General features: G+C 44.4%; 1 protein-coding gene across 4 annotated transcripts in view; it reads left to right on the plus strand.

Moving 5' to 3' along the window:
* Positions 1-22,474, plus strand: part of TSPAN9 (tetraspanin 9) — a 140,223-nt gene that overhangs the window by 69,638 nt on the left and 48,111 nt on the right. The window lies entirely within an intron of this gene.

The following is a 22,474-nucleotide window of genomic DNA, read 5'->3' on the forward strand; positions in this document are numbered from 1 at the left end:
ACACCACATGAACAATCCACCATTGACATATTTCAAGACATTAGTCCAGCCTCGACTGCCTGGCAACGTGATTTTCACCCTTATACAGCTGCCCCGAAGGAGGTTGGCATTGCCTGCCACTGGGGAGACAGTGGTGGTGAGCGACAAGCAACAAGCTGAAAATGTGGTAAAAGATCCTCAGTGTTCAACATCAGTGCACCCGGCTGACAGTGCCCCTCTGCAACTTAGAAAAGAGACACACACACCCCGGAACATCAAGAAATAAGAAAAACAAGACTCCACACACTTGGTCACTGTTGGTGTATGGCATGTGCCAAATGTGTGCAGCTCCCCAAGCATGTAGGTTCGTGGCAGTGCAGTTTGGTGCTGGAAGAAATTCAGTCAGACTCCAACTCTTCAGTCAGTTCAGTCCTTTACTGACAGGTTCAATATAGCATGCTGTCAGCATGGCCTCCCCGCAGAATTTTACAGGCAAACCATCATCATGAAGCAATGAATCTTTCATTGTCTTCGGAGCCCTACCACATCTCTCTGCCAGCCCATTCTCTTCGGAAGTGTGAGGGTTACCTAATCTATGAGAAATTCCTCTTTTTCTCAGCCAGTTCCGAAATGCAGATGAGAAGAACTCACCTCCCACACTTGATTGCAACTTACACATTTTGTGCAAAAACCTGCGCTCTACCCAGGTGACCCAGTTTTTGAATGCTTCAAAAGCCTCACTCTTGTGTTTTAACAATAGTAAAGGTAAAGAGACCCCTGACCATTAGGTCCAGTTGCAGACAACTCTGGGGTTGCAGCGCTCATCTCGCTTTATTGACCGAGGGAGCTGGCGTACAGCTTCCGGGTCATGTGGCCAGCATGACTAAGCTGCTTCTGGCAAACCAGAGGCGTGCACGGAAACGCCATTTACCTTCCCATCGGAGCAGTACCTATTTATTTACTTGCACTTTGACGTGCTTTCGGACTGTTAGGTTGGCAGGAGCAGGGACCGAGCTACGGGAGCTCACCCCGTCGCACCCCTCCAGCCTTCTGATTGGTAAGCCCTAGGCTCAGTGGTTTAACCCACAGTGCCACCCGCGTCCTTGTTTTAACAATATGCACCAGCAAAAATGAGAATAATTTTCAATAATCCATATTGCATACTGGACTCCTCCCTCACTGTTTGGGAAAGGATCAGTTAGAGCAAACAGTCTTTCTGACACTCTGTTACAGTGGTGCCTCTGGTTATAAACGTAATTCATTCCGGAGGTCCGTTCTTAAGCTGAAACCATTCTTATCCTGAGGCGCACTTTCGCTAATGGGGCCTCCAGCGCGCGATTTCCGTTCACATCCTGGGGCAAAGTTTGCAACCAGGAGCAGCTACTTCTAGGTTAGCGGAGTTTGTAACCCGAAGCGTTCGTAACCAGAGGTACCACTGTTCTCTTTTTGCTCTCTGAGTAATGTGTGCTCTTAGAAAGCTTGCAGGTTTCACAATCCGAGTATTTAGTGCAGGCTTTGAACTTTAAATCAGTGCACAGCTGTGGCATTTTTGCTAAACTTCTAAAGTTTGTATGTCCCATTCTTCAATGTAGGAGATGGATGCAGCTGTCGTGGAGAGGCCTACTGGTTAGAGTTGTTTGAGCAGATACAGGGGTTTTTAAAGTGGAGCTTCTCTCAGCTCTATCCTGCATGACATACAAGTTCTCATGATAACCTTGTGCACATGCCACTCCATCCCTCTCAATCCGGCAAGTTCTTCCAGTAAAGATTACATTGTAATTATCTTTTGTCAAGCATGCTACACCCAGGAGACAATAATGGAGATTTTCCACTAGGAAAACATTCTCCAAATGTGTCCCTAGACAAGGTACATACATTGACCTTGGATTGAAACACATGAAACATCAGCAAGGGTGACATGATCCTTACTCACAGTGCCTAAAGAAATTAGTAATTCCCTGGAGTTCACCAAAGCTTACTACAGGGAGAGTCCAACAGACAGACTGTCAGCAACTCTGGTTTCAGGAACTCTCTCTCTCTCTCACTACGACTGAAACAAATTGAGTTATTTGCTTCTGTTTTGAATGGGGACTTTTTTATGGCCAGCATCTCCAGCCAGGTGGGCAATACAGTCTCTCCTGAGGTGCTGCGTTGAGCTGTTTCCAGGCCTCTAACATGTACCAGCTGGCTATTTTCCAGACACAGGATAATGTTAGACTGTGCTTTGTCTTCATCTCTCAGGCACCGGGCGCTCACCTCCTCTGGTTCTGGCTCGCTAACAATGTCCCACAAACCTTCCCAGCAAAGAAACATTTCCATCTTAACACACAAATTGGGGTACTGGTAGTTGTGGTCATTTAGCTGTTCCAGAGGAAGACCACTCACAAGTTGCACCATCATGACTCAGCTCACCAGCTTTCAATTCTGGACCTCTTGGCTTCACTCTTGCTTCACAGAGGGACTCCCACACTGCTCTCAACTTGTACCAGTTCACTCAGCTGCTTTTGTCATCTCTCCCTCTCACAGCAAACTTCAGAGCCTCAGGATAAACGCCTCTAACACTGTAAACAGTTATCTGACACCACAGCACTCTGAATGCTCAGGAACCATCTGGGCCCATAACCTGTTCACGTATGGTATGTGCCAAATGTGTATAGCTCCCCAAGCATGTAGGTTTGTGGCAGTGCAGTTTTGTGCTGGAAGAAATTCAGTCAGACTACAACTCTTTAGTCAGTTCAGTTCTTTACTGACAGGTCCAAAGCATTAAGGCAGTTTCACTATATACAGGCTTCCACTCGATCCCTAGTAGAAGGTGCAGGCTTCAAATGCAAAGCAAGTACAACTCACAGCATACATACAGCACAGAGTTCGGTATCAATCTGGCAGAGCTTCCTTGCAGCGAAGCAAAGAGGCAGTGTATAGCCCCCTCTTGATATACCCAAGTATGACCACACCTTTGGCCGGTTGCCAGATCATAGTGACCTACTTGGGCGATTGCCAGGTCACAGTGACCTACTTGGCTGGTTGCCAGGTCAGTGACCTTCAAACGAGACCTGCAGGTGCAAGATAAGGGAAGCACATGCTCCAGATTTTCCTTAACAGCGATTAAAGGAACCTCAACAATCACTCTCAAAATATTTAAGGTATTTTGTGTTTGTGTTTATGACCCCTTCATGGAGGGCTTGGAAAAAGGCTGATACCCTCTATGTACTTTAATATTTCCATACCACAAATAAGCATGCCAGCCATATCTATTATCATGACCTTCCAGGTCTAAAACATCAGTATTTTTTAATAATATCCATTTCCTTAGCCAGCATAAGCAGGACGCTTTGTAATATAGTACCACTAGCATGATTCTGCACAAGTGCAGTTTTCTGTTCCCAAGACAGTTAAAGGTGGCCTGTTTGGCAAGGTTTTACATTTTTATAGTTCCAATTATGTTAAAAAGGTAAAGGTACCCCTGCCCGTACGGGCCAGTCTTGCCAGACTTTAGGGGTTGTGTGCTCATCTCACTCTATAGGCCGGGAGCCAGCGCTGTCCGCAGACACTTCTGGGTCACGTGGCCAGCATGACAAGCTGCATCTGGCGAGCCAGCACAGCACACAGAAACGCCGTTTACCTTCCCACCGGAGCGGTACCTATTTATCTACTTGCACTTTGATGTGCTTTCAAACTGCTAGGTTGGCAGGCACTGGGACCGAACAATGGGAGCTCACCCCGCCGCAGGGATTCGAACCGCCGACCTTTCGATCGGCAAGCCCTAGGCGCTGAGGCTTTAACCCACAGCGCCACCTGCGTCCCATTCCAATTATGTTAGTCCAGTGTTAAACAAAAGCCTCCAGGAATGCTCAAGTTTGCAAGCCTGGAAGGCTGTTCCAGGCTTTATCACAGTTGCAAATCAATTTGCTGATCTCCCAGAACAGACATGACAACTACCCAGTGCTCTAAAAAAATCCTCTTTAAAAAGAATATATATATTATGCATTTTTTTACAGCTTTTATACACAGATCTTACACAATCCATCACTTATCCCTTTCATTAGGACTTTCCTGTCCCTCTCTCCATGGCATTCCTTGATCAGCTGCATATCCTGATATTACACCCATTTTTATCTCAAGTCTTCCTTTATTTAATATTATCTACTGTTCATATGTTAACACCTACTTGCAGGTTAAATTGAATGTTACACCCTCTTAAGATATTCTTCAAAAAACGTCCACTCTTCTTTTAGCTGTGTCTCATCCTTATTTCTTAGTTTTGCAGTCATAGTTGCTAATTCTGTGTATTCTATCATTTTATTCCGCCAGATTTCTTTGTGGGTACTTCTTTTTCTTTCCATTTTTTCGCATAGACTATTCTAGCTGCAGTGAACGCATATAAAAAGAGGATGAGTGCCTTCTTTGGGAACTCATCGCTTATAGAAAGGCCTCACGTCTTTTGGGAAATGTGAGTTTAAAGATCTTTTTTAATTCTGTGTGAATCCTTTCCCAATACACCCTAGCGTGTTTACACGACCACATTTGGCAGTCATTTCCAACAGAAATTGGATCCTTTTCTATACAGTGGTACCTCGGGTTAAGTACTTAATTCGTTCCGGAGGTCCGTACTTAACCTGAAACTGTTCTTAACATGAAGCACCACTTTAGCTAATGGGGCCTCCTGCTGCTGCCGCACCGCCGGAGCACAATTTCTGTTCTCATCCTGAAGCAAAGTTCTTAACCTGAAGCACTATTTCTGGGTTAGCGGAGTCTGTAACCTGAAGCATATGTAACCTGAAGCGTATGTAACCCGAGGTACCACTGTACATTTTAACCAATTTGCTAGGTGTCAGGTCCCAGCAGTACATCATCTTTTGTATCCTTAAAAACCCTCTCATTCCATGTTAGAGGCCTGAGCTCAGCAGTAGAAAGAGCTGGAGCTGAGGTTGCCCTATTGCAAGAGCAGCCAGACATAATTATGTTGCAGGAAGCTCATCAGCACCTATCCTCCAAGTCACCATTACTTAAGGGTCGAAGGCTTGGTGAGCAACTATGTACAGTGGTCCCTCTGGTTACGTACTTAATTCGTTCTGGAGGTACATTCTTAACCTGAAACTGTTCTTAACCTGAAGCACCACTTAAGCTAATGGGGTCTCCCGCTGCTGCAGGGGTGTACGAAGCGGGGGGCGGAGGGGGCGGGCCGCCCTGGGTGCCACTCAGGGGTATGTGTGACAATATGGCCCTTGCCTCCCCCCCAGCTGTAGAGCGGTCGAGAGCATGCACAGTCCGTATGGGTGCTGTTCGCATGGCGTCCATACAGGCTGCCGCTCTCACACGCCGTCCATACAGGCATCCGTACGGGCTGCCTCTCGCACGGCGACCGTATGGGATGCTGTGTGTGTGCACTCCATACAGGATGCCGCACATGCGCAGTCTGTTCGGGATGCCACACACGTGCAGTCCGTATGGATGTTGCGCATGTGCCACCGGGCAGTTCACCCTGCCCCTTGGCGTCCCACTCTGGGTGCCGGAGAGGGTTCCTCTGCCATTGACAGGGGCACCAACTATAGGGACAGGAGGGGCTTTGCACCCCTCAATATCTGTGGGCAGGGGGCTAAGCCCCCCTATATTGAGGGGCCCCCAAACAGATTGCTCTCCTGCTTGCAAACACCCCCTCCTTACTGCTGCTGCCGCTGGCGTGCTAGCTGAGGGTTGGAGGTTTCCCATCCCCCACCGCTGGCAGGGCACAATGAGGATCTCTGCAGGGGGAGCCTGATTTGCACACACCCCAATCATGTGATGCCAGGCCCCCTCAGTGTGGGGTGAAAGTGGGCATCCCTTCCCTTTTCAGGTTGAAAACTCTCTAGCAACCCAAATGGCAGGTTTCTTTTCGTTTCAGACTTAATTGGTACTACAAATCTCACTCTGGCCTGCAGATATGTACCAAATTCTGGGCCACAAACCAGACCAAACTGGCTTCATTGCATGTAGGAATAGAGCTCCATGCACAGAACTCCTCTGGTGCTTCAATTTCTCTTGATGCCTTCAAGGCCTTGGACAGAATTCAGTGCCCCCTTTAAAAATCTTTATTATCTAAATTTGGTAAGCATTTCCTGCATATGATTAGTCCAATTTACTCCCAGTCTAACATCATCATTACAATAAATGGGTCTGGCCCCAAACGCATCCACCTCAAGAGGGGCACTTGTCAAGGGTGCCCCTGTCACTGCTGCTTTTTGCAGTGGTCAGAAAGGTGCTTGCCATTCAGTTGCAGGCAGATGCAACTATTGAGGGGGTGAAAATCAGAAATATTGAGCACAAAATTAATATGTTTGCTGACAACACTCTGGTTATTCTCCAAGACCCTCTTAATGCACTCCAACCACTTAAAACACAATGGAATGCATTTCATTTCAATTGAGGGATGGGAAATAAATTATGCAAAATCTGCCATTCTTCCAGTTTACCTACCCACAATGACTTGCAAGCGACTAATATTACAATCAGAATTTAGCATTGCCCACAGTGGTTTTAAATATATTGGCATCAATTTTACACCAGATCTTAAGCAGCTTTGTTGCAAAAACTATGAAAACCTGCTCAAAGATATTTCCCAAGAATTGGCATTATGGAAACATTTAAATCTCAGTTGACTTCACAGGATAGTTGTGATTAAAATGTCTGTTCTTCCAAAGTTCTATTTTTTGAGGTTTTGCCCATCTATATTTCCCTCTCTCTGCTTAAAAAAAAATGGCAGTGAAAGCTAATTCTATTTGTTTCATCCAGCGGAAAATCTAGAATAAATTATAAAATGTCATTTAGGCAAAAATCTAAAGGAGGTATTGGAATGCCCAACCTACAGCTCTATTATGCATTCTACTGCTAGATCATCCATTCCAAGGGGAGAATAAATATGGACCTAAATCACCATTTCTTTCAGGAAGCCTCTGGAAAGCCTGGCTCTCTTTGGCATTATCAGACAACCAAGCATTCTTTTTTTTTTTTTTTAAGATATTTATTAAAATTTTACAAAATGAAAAAGAAAAAAGAAGAATACAAAATAAAAATAGATAAAAAACAATTCCATCTTTCCATCACTTTCTTTCATTTGCTTATTTCCCGGACCTCCTCACACCCCCCTTTTTGTATTCCAGTTCAATTTGATAGGTCAGCAAATCTTTCCCCTCTTTGCTTATCCTAATCTTAAATCTTAAAATAATGTTACATTAAATTTTTGTCTGTTAATAGTCCATTTTTTTTTCATACTCCTTATAGCGTTATAGCTAAAAACCACATAACTTTTCATCCAACATCATTCTAACATTCATTAATTTTACAATATTTCTGTAGGTAGTCTTTAAACTTCTTCCAATCTTCTTCCACCGACCAGACAATCAAGCATTCAGAGCAAATGTGGTTGTGGCTCTGGTGCTCGTTTGTCCCTGCAAGTTTGCACCTGAACCATGTCAGACCGTTTGATACAAGCCTCTGTGGGCACAATAAAATTGATGGAGCACCCCTTATTTCAGCATTCATAGTTTTGTGTTTTTTCCTTGCTAATCGAATGCTGTGTTAGTGACAGCTTGTCAGCCTGATTAATACGTGCTCTAGAGAATAGCTCTTTCGTGTCTGATGGATTCATTTTGCCAGTCTAATTCAGCATTCCTATGGTGTAAATAATAAAAGTGAGTTGATGAGAGCAACTCCTCCTCCCGCCTTCCAAACTCATTCAAAACTTTGCATCCTGGTTGCAGTAGGGTATGCCTTTAATGATACTTAACCACTAGGCAAGTACAAGGCAGAAAGTATACTCAACAACCTACTGCTGTCATAAATTCAAATCACACTTTATTTCAGCATGTTTCTCATTTTTTCCATAACCAAAAACACCATTAATGGGTTATTTTGGTATTTTAGAAGCAAACTGTATGTGACTGCCCTTAAGTGCATGCTTTTTGCTTTTTTCTCTCCCCCCCCCAAACAGAGCCTGATTTGTTGGGTGGTGGTTAGGGGGCTTTAACCCCTCCCCACTCCGGTGGGCCCCTTCTAAACCAGGCCTTCCACACCTGCAATTGCAGTGCCAAAAAAAGGTCAACTTGAAAGGAACTTTCTGTTTCTCTGTTTTATTCTGTCTCCTCTTAAAAATGCATATGGGTAACAAGGGAAAAAATGCTGTCATGGAAGGTTGCTGGTACTGGGCAAGGTGTGTGCCATCCGCCCTGTAATTTTTCTAAATCCCCAAATTGCCTCAAACTGTAGCCCAGTCCTTTCTCTTTTTCCCACACTTGTATTCAATACATTTAAAGACATTTATTCACATTTAGAGAAACTCTGGGTTCTCTTCTGGCCGTCTTCTGTGCTGGCAAATCATCTCCAGGCGGCACAGCCAGTCACAACCATCCCTGTTGCCCTGCCCTTTTCTCCAGGGGTTGGGGTGGTAGTAATCGTAGTGGTGGTAGTAGTAGTAGTAGTAGTACAGTGGTACCTCGCAAGACGAATGCCTCGCAAGACAAAAAACTCGCTAGACGAAAGGGTTTTTTGTTTTTTGAGCTGCTTCGCAAGACGGATTTCCCCTATGGGCTTGCTTCGCAAGACGGAAACGTCTTGCAAGTTTGTTTCCTTTTTCTTAACACCGTTAATACAGTTGCGACTTGACTTCGAGGAGCAACTCATAGAACGCGGTGTGGTAGCCTTTTTTGAGGTTTTTAAAGACTTTGGTGATTTTTGAAGCTTTTCCAAAACTTTCCCGACACCGTGCTTCGCAAGACGAAAAAAATCGCAAGACGACAAAACTCGCGGAACGAATTAATTTCGTCTTGCGAGGCACCACTGTAGTAAGAATAATAGACAACCCACCCATAACTATATCTACTCAGAAGTAATTTCTGTTAAATTCATTGAGGCTTTCTCCCAAGAAAGGAGTAGGAGTATAGCCTATATCATGGGTAGGCAAACTAATGCCCGTGGGCCAGATGCAGCCCAATCGCCTTCTAAATCCGGCCCACGGACGGTCCGGAAATCAGCATGTTTTTACATGAGTAGAATGTGTCCTTTTATTTAAAATGCATCTCTGGGTTATTTGTGGGGCATAGGAATTTGTTCATTCCCCCCCACCCAAAACAAAATATAGTCTGGCCCCTCACAAGGTCTGAGGGACAGTGGACCGGCCCCTTGCTGAAAAAGTTTGCTGACCCCTGGCCTATATGGTGCATGGTGTTGGGCAGCTATTAGGCCCTGGCCTTTCATAAAGATATTTCTGTGCCCAAGCAACATGCTGGAAACAGTTGACAAAGCAGCCATAAATAGACTAGACTTAGTTCGTGTTGGATTTTATTGAACCTGTGCAGTCTGAATTTTCTGCTATCTGCTATCACTTCAAGTAACGTGGCAGTGGGCAACTCTTATGAGGCACTTTTTATTGTTATTGTGGCACTCTTTGTATTCTAGGCTTTTTTTAACAAAGAAAAGAAAAGGTACCAGCAGTATCGGGATGGGAAAAGGTAGGCTTACCCTTACTGGACTTCCTGCTCAATGGGCAGGAGTCAGATATAGTCAGGTCCAATCAATGCCTAAGCCAATACCGCTGACATTCTGTAATTTCAATAACGTTGTGGCCCAAATTTGCCCAATAACATAAACCTAATATCCGTGTCCTTGTGTGAGTTATTTCCAACGAGGGGGTGGCTGCGGGGTCTCGACACGCAATTTTGTTGTTGTTGTTGTTTAGTTGTTTAGTCGTGTCCGACTCTTCGTGACCCCATGGACCAGAGCACGCCAGGCACCTCTGTCCTCCACTACCTCCCGCAGTTTGGTCAAACTCATGCTGGTAACCTCGAAAACACTATCCAACCATCTCGTCCTCTGTCGCCCCCTTCTCCTTGTGCCCTCCATCTTTCCCAGCATCAGTGTCTTCTCCAGGGAGTCTTCTCTTCTCATGAGGTGGCCAAAGTACTGGAGCCTCAGCTTCACGATCTGTCCTTCCAGTGAACACTCAGGGCTGATTTCATTCAGAATGGATAGGTTTGATCTTCTTGCAGTCCATGGGACTCTCAAGAGTCTTCTCCAGCACCATAATTCAAAAGCATCAATTCTTCGGCGATCAGCCTTCTTTATGGTCCTGCTCTCACTTCCATACATCACTACTGGGAAAACCATGGCTTTAACTATACGGACCTTTGTTGGCAAGGTGACGTCTCTATTAACAGTAGTCAAATGAATAAAATTTAAGATGAGCTCTTTGACGTAGAAAACATGTCATTCTCAAATTTTGGAACTAGAGCAGGTAAAACAATGGCATTAATGAATTCTCTTACAAGCATGAACCCTGATGTAACCAACGGAGGAACCAATGCTCGTGTAGAGGAACACCTGGCCAGGCTGCGCTGGGGGTGTTGGCGTGGGGGCACCCGCTTTGCACCTGCCAAGTGCTGCGTCAGCTGGCTGGCTCCCTCCTGTACAGGCAGGCACTGTGCGCCCTTTGATCTCAGCCTCGCCTTTGCTGACAAGGCTGGGATCTAGAGACATGTGGCTCTTGCTCTCCTCTTGCGCCACCCTCTCAGGATACGAAACTTGCAAGTCCACTTGGGGGGGGCGGGCGGATGGGGACACAGCAACCATGTGCCCTTCAATCCCAGCCTCATGGCTGCCTGTTTGTCCTCCGCCCCCCAGTATGGGTGCACACACGCACACCCCGTCACGGGCAGCATGGTGCACTGGCTAGTCCATTAGTGCATAGGGCTCTTGAACATCTAATAATTGCTTAGAAGCAGGAATTTTGGTTGCTGCAGCTTCACATGTCATAATGCAGTGGGAGTGAGAAGGCGGGGGGGGGGGGGTAACAGCCATCCTGCAAAACTTATCCTTGCCTCTTGCAGCTCCCATGCTAAGCCCAAAGAGTCACCTGGACTACCTTGCGAGTGGGAGAGCCCACTCCTGCAGTTTCAAAATATCTGCAGGATATTTTGACTTTGGAGAGAGATGGATATATGCTAGGATGAGGTGGGAGGTGCTTCTCCTGCTGCTGGCAACTGCAAAGGGGGGGGGGATATTTCTTGGTGTGTGCCACTTTTACGGTGATATGAGTGCAGGGAGCACCCCATTATTTCTGCATGTGGGAGCAAGATACTGTGAATTTTAATTTTGCAGGTCTGGTGGCCCTAGCACAGGCTGGGGAGAAGAAGTGTGGCCCCCATTACTGGGGGAGGGGAAACTCCCAGCCCCCCCCCCCGCCCTTAGATCATGACTGAAGCAATGTTACCAGTCTCATTGCAACCACTTCAGTGCAATTAAACAGGTACCCAGAATTATCCCTAATTAGGCAGGAGCAAGAGATGTGTCACATTTGCATTTTTCTCTGCATGCAAACTGCGTTTAATGATTCAAAGCTAAACCTGAATCAACAGTCAGTGACACAAAATCAAAAATTCAAGCGCGCAAGCTGCAATAAGCCATTAGGATTTGGTGGGGGTTTAGTAACCTTTTGTTAAAGCTGTTCATTTGTGCAGTCTTAAAATGTATAGCTCTGCTGACATGGCTGTCAGTTGCATCATAGCCAATAATATGCGGGAAGGCAAATTAATTAGATGGCTCCCTTGTTCAAAGAAATGCATTACTTTTTCGAGCATCTGCCTTTGTGTGTTCAATTGCATGTTAATAGGTGTGCCAAAGCTGTAATTGTACCTCTGTTTAGATGCAGAATTCCACAACGATATTTACTGTTTTTCACCATTTAAGTGTGGAGTGCCATCACAAACATTTCCTAGAAGGCTGCAGCCAGGAGTGGGGTCTGTAGGGACCTTGCTACCCAAAAAGTATTTTCAGCTGTGTGTGTGTTAAAGCAAGATACAAGGTGGAGCAAGCTATTCTCCTGCTCTAGAGGGTTGGACCCAAATGAATGGATTCAAGTTACAAGAAAGGAGATTCTGATTACACATCAGGAAGAACCTTTGACAGTAAGAGCTGTTTGACAGTGGAATGGACTCCCTCCGGAGGCGGTGGTCTCTCCTTCCTTGGAGGTTTTTAAGCAGAGGTTTGATAACCATCTGTCAGGGGTTCTTTAGTTGAGGTTCTTGCACTGCAGAGGGGGGTCGGACTAGATGACCCTTGGGGTCCCTTCTTCCAACTCTATGTTTCTGTGCAAGGAAAACCTGCAATTCTACCCATTGCTCAGTATGAATTAGACCTGCTCTTGTCTTTTTGTAGGTTTTTTTTAAGTCTTTGAAATACTGTGAGAACATTTGGAATATTTGGTACACTATTGGTCTCCTCACCTCAAAAAGAATATAGTAAGATGGAAAAGGTTAAAAAAAAAAGGCAACTAAAATGTTCAAGGGTATGCAATATTTGTGACTTTTTAGTGTACAGTCATACCTCGGGATAAATGTGCTTCAAGTTAAGTATTTCCGGGTTGCACTCTGCAGCGACCCGGAAGTAACGGAGCGTGTTACTTCCGGGTTTTGCTGCGCACGCATGCACAGATGGTCAAAATGACGTCGCGCGCATGCGCAGAAGCAGCAAAACACCAGACGCGCAGACGTGGGTTGTGTTCACTTCAGGATGCAAACGGGGCTCCGGAACGGATCCTGTGCACATCCCAAGGTAAGGTAAAGGTAAAGGTACCCCTGCCCGTACAGGCCAGTCTTGACAGACTCTAGGGTTGTGCGCCCATCTCACTTAAGAGGCCGGGGGCCAGCGCTGTCCGGAGACACTTCCGGGTCACGTGGCCAGCATGACAAAGCTGCATCTGGCGAGCCAGCGCAGCACACCGTTTACCTTCCCGCCAGTAAGCGGTCCCTATTTATCTACTTGCACCCAGGGGTGCTTTCGAACTGCTAGGTTGGCAGGCGCTGGGACCGAGCAGCGGGAGCGCACTCCGCCACGGGGATTCGAACCGCCGACCTTTCGATCGGCAAGCCCTAGGCGCTGAGGCTTTTACCCACAGCGCCACCCGCGTCCCCCATCCCAAGGTACCAGTGTATAAAAAAGGTGACAGGTTTGTAAAATTATGCATGGCATGGAGGAAGTGGGCAGAGGAAAGTTTCTCTCTCTCTCTCTCTCCACTAGAACTCATGAACATCCACTGAAGCTGAATGGTGGAAGATTCAGGACAGATATTCCTGCAGCACATAAACTATGGAACTTGCTCCCCCGGGAAGCAGGGATGGCCACGAACCTGGATGGCTTTAAAAGATAATTAGACATATTCATAGAGGATAAGGCTTTCTTTCAGTGCCTACTCTCACCCTGAGGACTATGTTCTACTGTCGGAGGCAGTACGCTTCTGAATATCAGTTGCTGGAAACCACAGGATGGGACAGTAGCCTTGCAATCCAGCTGTCAGTCTTCTCACAGGCATCAGGTTTGCCACTGTGGCAGCAGGATGCTGGACTCGCTGGGCTGGGGCATTGCCCTGATCTAGAAGGCTCTTACGTCCGTATGTGCATGTTTTAAGGGTTGAGTTAGCACCTTCCTACCCAGTTCCCTTTCAACTGCTAAGACCCTAAAACAGCTTGCTGTGGAGAAGCAGGACAGATTGTGAGACAGCACTAGTCCTCTCTAAGTTTAGTCAGAGCTAATAGCAGGTAACAATGTCATTCTTCCTTGTGGCACCAAAACAACACATCCTTGAGTACCAGTTCTGGAACAACAGCAGGAGAGGGTGATCGCTATTCCCAGGCACATTTGGTTGGCCACTATAGGAAGCAAGACGCTTGGTCAAACAGTCCTTTGGTCTGTTCTGGCAAAGTTATCATTATGTTCGTATAGATTGTTTGAAAAACATTGCTGGAATGAAGGTTTTTTCCAGCAATATTTTGCAGTCTGGAACACTGCAAATCAAATCAATAGGGACAGAATCCTTGACCCACTTAATCTAGAATGATCTTAGTAGCAGTTACTCCAGATTTAAGTGGATTTGAACTATTTGTGTTCTGATTGTGTTTGCTATTAATTTCCAGTGACAACTTACAGCAGCACTAGCATTACAGAGAGCAGAGCAGGGGCTTTTCACCCTAAGCTTTTAATAAGCTTATACATGAAGCTTACTCCTGTGCTGCTTTCACACTACTGGATCTCAGTAGGGCTGACCTTGTTTTCTGACGGTGTAGATGAAAGGAAGACCTCCATGTGGTCAGAGTAGACAGGTTGCAAACAGAACAATGATAAAGAAAACTGAGCAAGACGTTCAAATGAGACAGATGTTATTTGTGATTTGGTGTGGGGTGTGTGATTTTGGTATTTTTGCTTAGACTGAAATCCTGTGCTCACTTGTTTGGGAGTAAGTCCTGTTGAACACTGGAGCTAGGAGCCAGCATGGTGTAGTGGTTAAGAGCGGTAGTCTCATAATCTGGGGAACCAGGTTCGCGTCTCCGCTCCTCCACATGCAGCTGCTGGGTGACCTTGGGCCAGTCACACTTCTCTGAAGTCTCTCAGCCCCACTCACCTCACAGAGTGTTTGTTGTGGGGGAGGAAGGGAAAGGAGAATGTTAGCCTCTTTGAGACTCCTACGGGTAGTGATAAAGTGGGATATCAAATCCAAACTCTTCTTCTTCTGAATGGATAGGATTGCACTGGCAATTCTTTCCCTTCTAATAGTGCGTGAGTGTGTGTGTAAGAAGAGAGAGAGGTTGAAAAAAATATAGATAGCTTTATTTAGTTAAATTTTAGTATCTTCCTTTGCCAGCAATACAACTGAATTTCAAACTAAGAAGACAATATGACAGTTTAAGAATGCCAAATATGGAGAGAATTTTAAGGAAAAGTAAATCACACTATCAATTAAATCTTAGGTCGGAATCAGAATATTTCAAACACTGAATTTTAGCTAGTCCTCCCAGTTTGGTGTCATCTGCAAATTTGATGAGCATCCCTTCAACTCCTTCATCCAAGTCATTTATAAAGACGTTGAACAACAACGGGCCCAGGATGGAACCCTGTGGCACCCCACTTGTCACTTTTTTCCAGGATGATGAGGAAACATTAGTGAGCACTCTTTGGGTTCGGTCAGTCAAATAACTACAAATTCAACCAGCTACAAATCCACCTATAAATACACATACACACATACGAAAATTTACAAACAGCTTGATCAATTACATTTCCAAAGTGTGTACAGATAAAACTATAAATAAAACCTGGCTTGGAGTACTACATCTATTAGGCATATCATATAAAATTATGACCCTCCTTCAATACAGTGGTACCTCGGGTTACAAACACCTCGAGTTACAAACACTTTGAGTTACAGACTCTGCTAACCTGAAAGTAGTACCTTGGGTTAAGAACCTTACCTCAGGATGAGAACAGAAATCGCACACCGGCGGCAGCAGGAGGCCCCATTAGCTAAAGTGGTAGCACAGGATAAGACAGGTTTCAGGTTAAGAACGGACCTCTGGAATGAGTTAAGTTCATAACCAGAGGTACCACTGTACATAAAGGGATATATCCCAATAGAATTGTTTATGGGTTTTCTTTAAAAACCTATATATTGTCATCACACTCATCCATTCATTTTTCAAACTTCCTGCATTGAGTTGTAGAATAGAGCCATGTACAATGGAACCCCTCCATATTTTAGAAGATGCTGAGATTTTATTTTGTGGCAGTGGCAAGACTTATTGGGACCCACCATTGCTTGGAATGAACTGAATGTGTGTCTTAAAACTCCCACTAAACCCTCATGGCTGCATATTTTGGGGGAGATTGTTAGTGGTGAGCAGTCGGTTGCAGAGTTGCCAACTTGTACCGCCCAGAGGCCAGTGTCACGCCTGAGTGAGACACACAACACACATGTGTGATGTTACACTCACAGCATCAATGTCAGGAGGATCCAGGGCCTGGGACAAATCTTGAAAATCACTTCTCTTATCAATTGAATCACACCTTTCCCAATGCTGCAATCGGAAGTAAGCCCCACTGAGTTAAATGGAATTTATTCCCAACCTAGCAGGTACCGTATAAAGCCTCTTGTACATTCCATTCCATTTGCAGTGTTTTCCCAATACAGTAGTTACTTTGACTTGAGTCCACAGTTCTCTTCAGCCCTTTTAAGACTTTATAAATATCTGAAATGAGCAATGTGCAAAACCTGCTGAAAATTATCAGAAAAGGTCCTTGGGATTTGATTGTGGATGTAACAAAAGGTTGTGTTTTCTTTGCTGTTCTACGTTCTGGGGGAGATGATCACTGATGCATGGCATATAAGGAGTGACAGCTGTCCCAGAGATTTTAATTTTAAGTTTGGATCTGTTCCAAAATCAAACTGGCCAGCTAGCCTTCTAAGCTGTTTGTTCCAGTAATTATATTTACTGCTTTTTTTAAAACAAGAACAACAACCCTTCTATTCATAAACATTGTAATTTAGCTAGCTACGTTTTGTAGGTATGTACTATTACTCTAGCAATATTTGATTTTACATCAAAAGATAAATTATTTTTCATATTACATATTAGGGCAAATAAATGCTGACCCACTTTTGAAGCAGACAGATGGGAAATTAGGAAACAATAAAAGCCTCCCCCCTTTTTGGTAAAAAGGATTAGCATAGAGCTGAATCCAGATGTCAGCATTTTAATTTGTTAATATATTTAAACAGTTGGAATTATCTATTCCTCCCAGCAGAATAAAAATTAAAGAGGACGGGAAGCATTATGCTGATATAAGACTGAAAGCTACAATGAATTCACCTCTAGACTGGAGATAGAAAACAGTTGCTTCCAGAGAGTTGAAGGAGGTTTGAAAAAGTTATAGCTGCTCGTGGGTTTTTGTAGTCACACAGATATGATTTTGCAGCTTGGAAATGCATTTGATCAAGCTGTTTGTAAATTTACATCTGTATGCAAGAGATTTGTTTATCTGTGGACACAGCAATTTTCCCCCACAAAAAATAGATGCAGGATTGTATCCAAATAAGCATAGAGCCACTGAAATTGAAAGTCCTGTTATTTATGGCAATACAGCATCTGATTTGCATAAAACAATGTGTAACATTTTAAAAATATATATATTGTGTGTTGTGCCAAAGGAGCACAGCACCAGTGCAATTTGTGGCACCCACTAGCACCCACACAGTGTGCTTCAGTATGCTTGCAGTTGGTTAACATGCACTTTTAAGTTGGAATCGCTTTTCGGTAGCATATTATCCGCAGATCAGGAAAATCCAAATTAAATGGGGGAGAGTGTCCCTTGAATGAGGATGTCATAAGCGCAATACAGAATATATGCACACATGAAATGCATGCGTACACAATCATGGTGTGTGTGTGCTTTTAATTTTTTTGCCTTTGATAAATTTGGCAAGTTCAAACACTCTGCAAAACCTGTTTGGTCTGCAGCAGTGGTAGGCTAAATGAAATGTGTGTCTTGCACATGGTGAAGAGGTGTCACTCTCAAACCATTTCAGCTCTCTTAAAGAAACATATTCCAGCCCTAGATTACTGTACTGTACTTGTTAACATTTAAGAAACTTAGCTCAGGGACGAAGGCTGCAACGCACAACTCACTTGTTAACGGAGGAAGTCTCATTAAACTCAGCTGAATTTAGTTCCAAGTAAATAAATTATGTGTTGCAGGGCATGTGATTGAGTTGTGAGCGAGGAAGTCCATAAGTAAAATCTCACCTTACCTGTGAGCTTACTGGTGACCTTCAGCAAGCCACTATTCAAAGACTTCATTCAATATACCACCTTATTGGGACTACTTTGGCGTGTCCAGATTGGTACTTCATGGCTGCTGTGACAATCATGGACCATCTCAGCATATAACTGGCCCAACACATTGTACACCACACACTGCTGAACTGGTCTTCTTGACTGAGAAGGGGGTATGGTATTAATTAGTAAGGTATTAATTTTATAAGTGTGGATTTTTATTTTATTTTTTTGCGTTACAAAATTTTTTGACATCACACTGGGCGCCGCTGAAATTTGAGACCACAAGTCCACCAGTGCAATCAGGAATCAAGATTCCTAGTTTTTCACAAGAGACAGTTCCAAAGTTCCTCAGTTGTAACCCTAGTTGCTCTAGAAACAGTAGTGGATGTTGGGAGATAAACATTCAGATCTAATGCTTCTGACTTTTCTTGACTATGTTGACAAAGTTTGCTTTCTATTCATTACCCGCTTCTGGATGGGGATGCACACCCTCTGAAGGAGCAGGTTTCGGGGTACTCCTAGACCCATCTTTGTCACTGGGTGCTCAGGTGACCTCTGAGGCTGGTATATCAACTATGCCCTTTCCTGGACAGGGCTAGCTTAATCACTGTGATTCATGTGTTGGTAACATCACAATTTGACTACTATAATGCGCTTTATATGGGGCTTCCCTTGGAATTGATTCGGAAGCTGGTGCAGAATGCTCTGGCCAGGTTGTTGAGTGCAGCACACGTGTTACCTATTCTGATGGAACTGCCTTGGTTGCTGACCAACTACAGTGGGCCCACAACTTATGCGTGGGTTTCATTCTCAGGGTCCACGTGCAAACCCAGAATCACATGAAGCCAGGAAGACCAGTAAGAAAGAGTCACCTACCATATAAAATGCAGCACTTACCAGTCAATTATGACTTCTTTGCTTATTTTTCCTTTTCTGAGCTTGATGTTGATTTAGAGCAGTGGTTCTCTAACTTATGTCTCTGAGCCACACTTTCAAAATAAAAAAATTGCTCATGCCACACCAAATTTTGTATTGATAAGAACGACATTGGAAAACCAAAAGAAACAACTCCTAGCAGTGCTTGATTTATAACATAGAACACAAATACTTTATAATATAATCATGAAAGTATAGAACAATACAGCTACGTAAGAACATGACTCATTCCCAAAATATAATTATAATTTCATCACTCCTTCCTTCAGCTGGAAATAACCACCTGTGCCCCAAACTTCCTTCAGCTTCCTATGCAGAGTCTCATAGTCCTTTGCAGTATGTCCAGAGTCCCATAGTTTCATAGTCGCTTGCAATGCAACGCAACACAACACATTGTTGTTGTTGTTTAGTCGTTTAGTCGTGTCCAACTCTTCGTGACCCCATGGACCACAGCACGCCAGGCACTCCTGTCTTCCACTGCCTCCCGCAGTTTGGTCAAACTCATGTTAGTAGCTTCAAGAACACTGTCCCACCATCTCGTCCTCTGTCGTCTCCTTCTCCTTGTGCCCTCCATCTTTCTCAACATCAGAGTCTTTTCCAGGGAGTCTTCTCTTCTCATGAGGTGGCCAAACTATTGGAGTCTCAGCTTCAGGATCTGTCCTTCCAGTGAGCACTCAGGGCTGATTTCCTTAAGAATGGAGAGGTTTGATCTTCTTGCAGTCCATGGGACTCTCAAGAGTCTCCTCCAGCACCATAATTCAAAAGCATCAATTCTTCGGCAATCAGCCTTCCTTATGGTCCAGCTCTCACTTCTGTACATCACTAGTGGGAAAACCATAGCTTTAACTATACGGACCTTTGTCGGCAAGGTGATGTCTCTGCTTTTTAAGATGCTGTCTAGGTTTGCCATCGCCTTTCTCCCAAGGAGTAGGCGTCTTTTAATTTCGTGACTGCTGTCACCATCTGCAGTGATCATGGAGCCCAAAAAAGTAAAATCTCCCACTGCCTCCATTTCTTCCCCTTCTATTTGCCAGGAGGTGATGGGACCAGTGGCCATGATCTTAGTTTTTTTTTTATCTTGAGCTTCAGACCATATTTTGCGCTCTCCTCTTTCACCCTCATTAAAAGGTTCTTTAATTGCTCCTCACTTTCTGCCATCAAGGTTGTGTCATCTGCATATCTGAGGTTGTTAATATTTCTTCCGGTAATCTTAATTCCGGTTTGGGATTCATCTAGTCCAGCCTTTCGCATGATGAATTATGCATATAAGTTAAATAGGCAGGGAGACAATATACTGCCTTGTCGTACTCCTTTCCCAATTTTGAACCAATCAGTTGTTCCATAGCCAGTTCTAACTGTAGCTTCTTGTCCCACGTAGAGATTTCTTAGGAGACAGATGAGGTGATCAGGCACTCCCATTTCTTTAAGAACTTGCCATAGTTTGCTGTGGTCGACACAGTCAAAGGCTTTTGCATAGTCAATGAAGCAGAAGTAGATGTCTTTCTGGAATTCTCTAGCTTTCTCCATAATCCAGCGCATGTTTGCAATTTGGTCTCTGGTTCCTCTGCCTCTTCTAAATCCAGCTTGCACTTCTGGGAGTTCTCGATCCACATACTGCTTGAGCCTTCCTTGTAGAATTTTAAGCATAACCTTGCTAGCGTGTGAAATGAGTGCAATTGTGCGGTAGTTGGAGCATTCTTTGGCACTGGGATGTAGACTGATCTTCTCCAATCCTCTGGCCACTGCTGAGTTTTCCAAATTTGCTGGCATATTGAGTGTAGCACCTTAACAGCATCATCTTTTAAAATTTTAAATAGTTCAGCTGGGATATCATCACTTCCACTGGCCTTGTTATTAGCAGTGCTTTCTAAGGCCCATTTGACTTCACTCTCCAGGATGTCTGGCTCAAGGTCAGCAACCACACTACTTGGGGTATACAAGACCTCCATATCTTTCTGGTATAATTCCTCTGTGTATTCTTGCCACCTCTTCTTGATGTCTTCTGCTTCTGTTAGGTCCTTTCCACTTTTGTCCTTTATATTTGCACCATAACAATATTTTTATAACTGATTTAACTGCCATGGATTCCACTCCCACCCTTTGAATTCTAGTGGGGGGTTTTTTTGGGGGGGGGGTCAGAATTCTATGTTAGAGATTTGAGGTCTATTTTATTTATTTGGATAATTTCTAAGCTAATCTTTGGTGTAAAACTCCTTCTGTAGTTCCTCCAAGGACAGAGAATGACTGTTAAATCAGTTTTCCTTTAGTATAAATACATTCAGAATCAGAGCTGAGCTATGCAGCCAGTTTCGAGGATTGTTGCAGCTATTAATTTCACACTAAAAAGGTGCACTAACTAAACACTCTCCTGGGACTGAAGATTTTGTAAGATGACTTCTTTGTTGTATATTTTGATGCCAGTATTTTATTTGTCGCACAACACTCTGCCCATGTGGCATTTCCTTGGCAGTGCTTGTTTTATCTTGGAAAAATAAATTCAGCACAGTTCAGCTGGCAACCCAACTATGATTTCCTGTCATTGACAGATGTCTTTCTAGTATTTGAATTAAGTGAGGGATGCATCACATCCTTTGAGAGGAATTTCCAGTTATTTTTAGTTATGGAGGCAGTAGAAAAATACTCAATTCTCAGTTAACCTTTCTCTGAATATATTGCTTCTTTTACCCTCTTCAGACTTAATAATCAGGAGTTAAGTCAACATATGAGGGGGTGGCAAGGATGAGCAGTTGAGTCTCATGCCACCCGATTTCAGTAATGCCTGTTATATACCATGTATTACGAGCTCCTGTTCATGGCAAGAATTGTGTCCCCATGGCCATTCTCATTAGCCTCCAAATCAAAGATGGCGAGCTTCTAAAACAGGGAGCCTTCTGTACTTTCCATTAGTAAATATTAGTAAATGTTTAGGTCAAATGACATGTGCTGTGAGCAAAGCAGTGGAGGCTGCTCTGCTGGGGGAGGTGGGGCAAAATGCAGGCATGGCCAAACTTGGTCCTCCAGATGTTTTGGGACTACAACTCCCATCACCCTTAGCAAACAGGACCAGTGGTCAGGGATGATGGGAATTGTAGTCCCAAAACAGCTGAAGGGCCAAGTTTGGCCATGCCTGCTCTAGAGCCATAGTCCAGACTTTGAGGTACAGGGAGTAGTTTAAATTTAGGAAAAAGTTACAGGATTGCAGGGGAGCCAACTTGAATAAAATATTGGGGGGCCCCAGGTAGGTTTCACCCCGCATAATTAATCACACAATACGGTGCATGCACACTATTTGAATGGCAATGTTCATCAATTTTTGGGGGGGTGGCCCCCTCAAGTTTTTTATACAGAAGGCCAAAGACCTCTTGGCCCCTAGGCGTTGGCTACTATGAGGGAAGGGCAATATCTAAGCCTCCCCTGTGCTGATTCGCTCATTGGCAGGGAGTAGCAGGACTTTGCCCCTTTGCCTTCTCTGCTGCTCGGCTGTATGAATGGAGAGATTGGTGTGCATGTGATTGTGCCCATTCATACACCTCATCCATCCATTAGCAGGGTCTGAACTCACTTTGTTAAGAAGTGATCATGGAGAACTGTGGCAACAGTGGTGACAAAGGACAAAGTTCTAGGCTTTGTTGACAGATTAAAACCAAACAAATCCCTGGGTCCAAATGCCACCAACCCGTCAAATGTGAAATTGCAGATCCTCTAACAACAGATAGGCCTTGTACCCAAGGACTGGGAAGTAGCCGGGGTAACATCCGTTTCTAAAAAGGATTCTCGAGGGCAGAATCACGTAAAGTCAGGAAGACCCAGGAAACAGCCCCCAGCACAACCATCCCTGCCTGTTCAAAGCTGACACGCTGCAAGGGCAAGATATTGCGTGAGCATCCCTAAGCTCCCAGAGCCTGCCTTTGAATGGGCCTTGCCTAGCA

The sequence above is a fragment of the Podarcis muralis genome, chromosome 9 (genome assembly GCF_964188315.1).
Source record: "Podarcis muralis chromosome 9, rPodMur119.hap1.1, whole genome shotgun sequence".
In the NCBI taxonomy this organism is placed as follows: Eukaryota; Metazoa; Chordata; class Lepidosauria; order Squamata; family Lacertidae; genus Podarcis; species Podarcis muralis.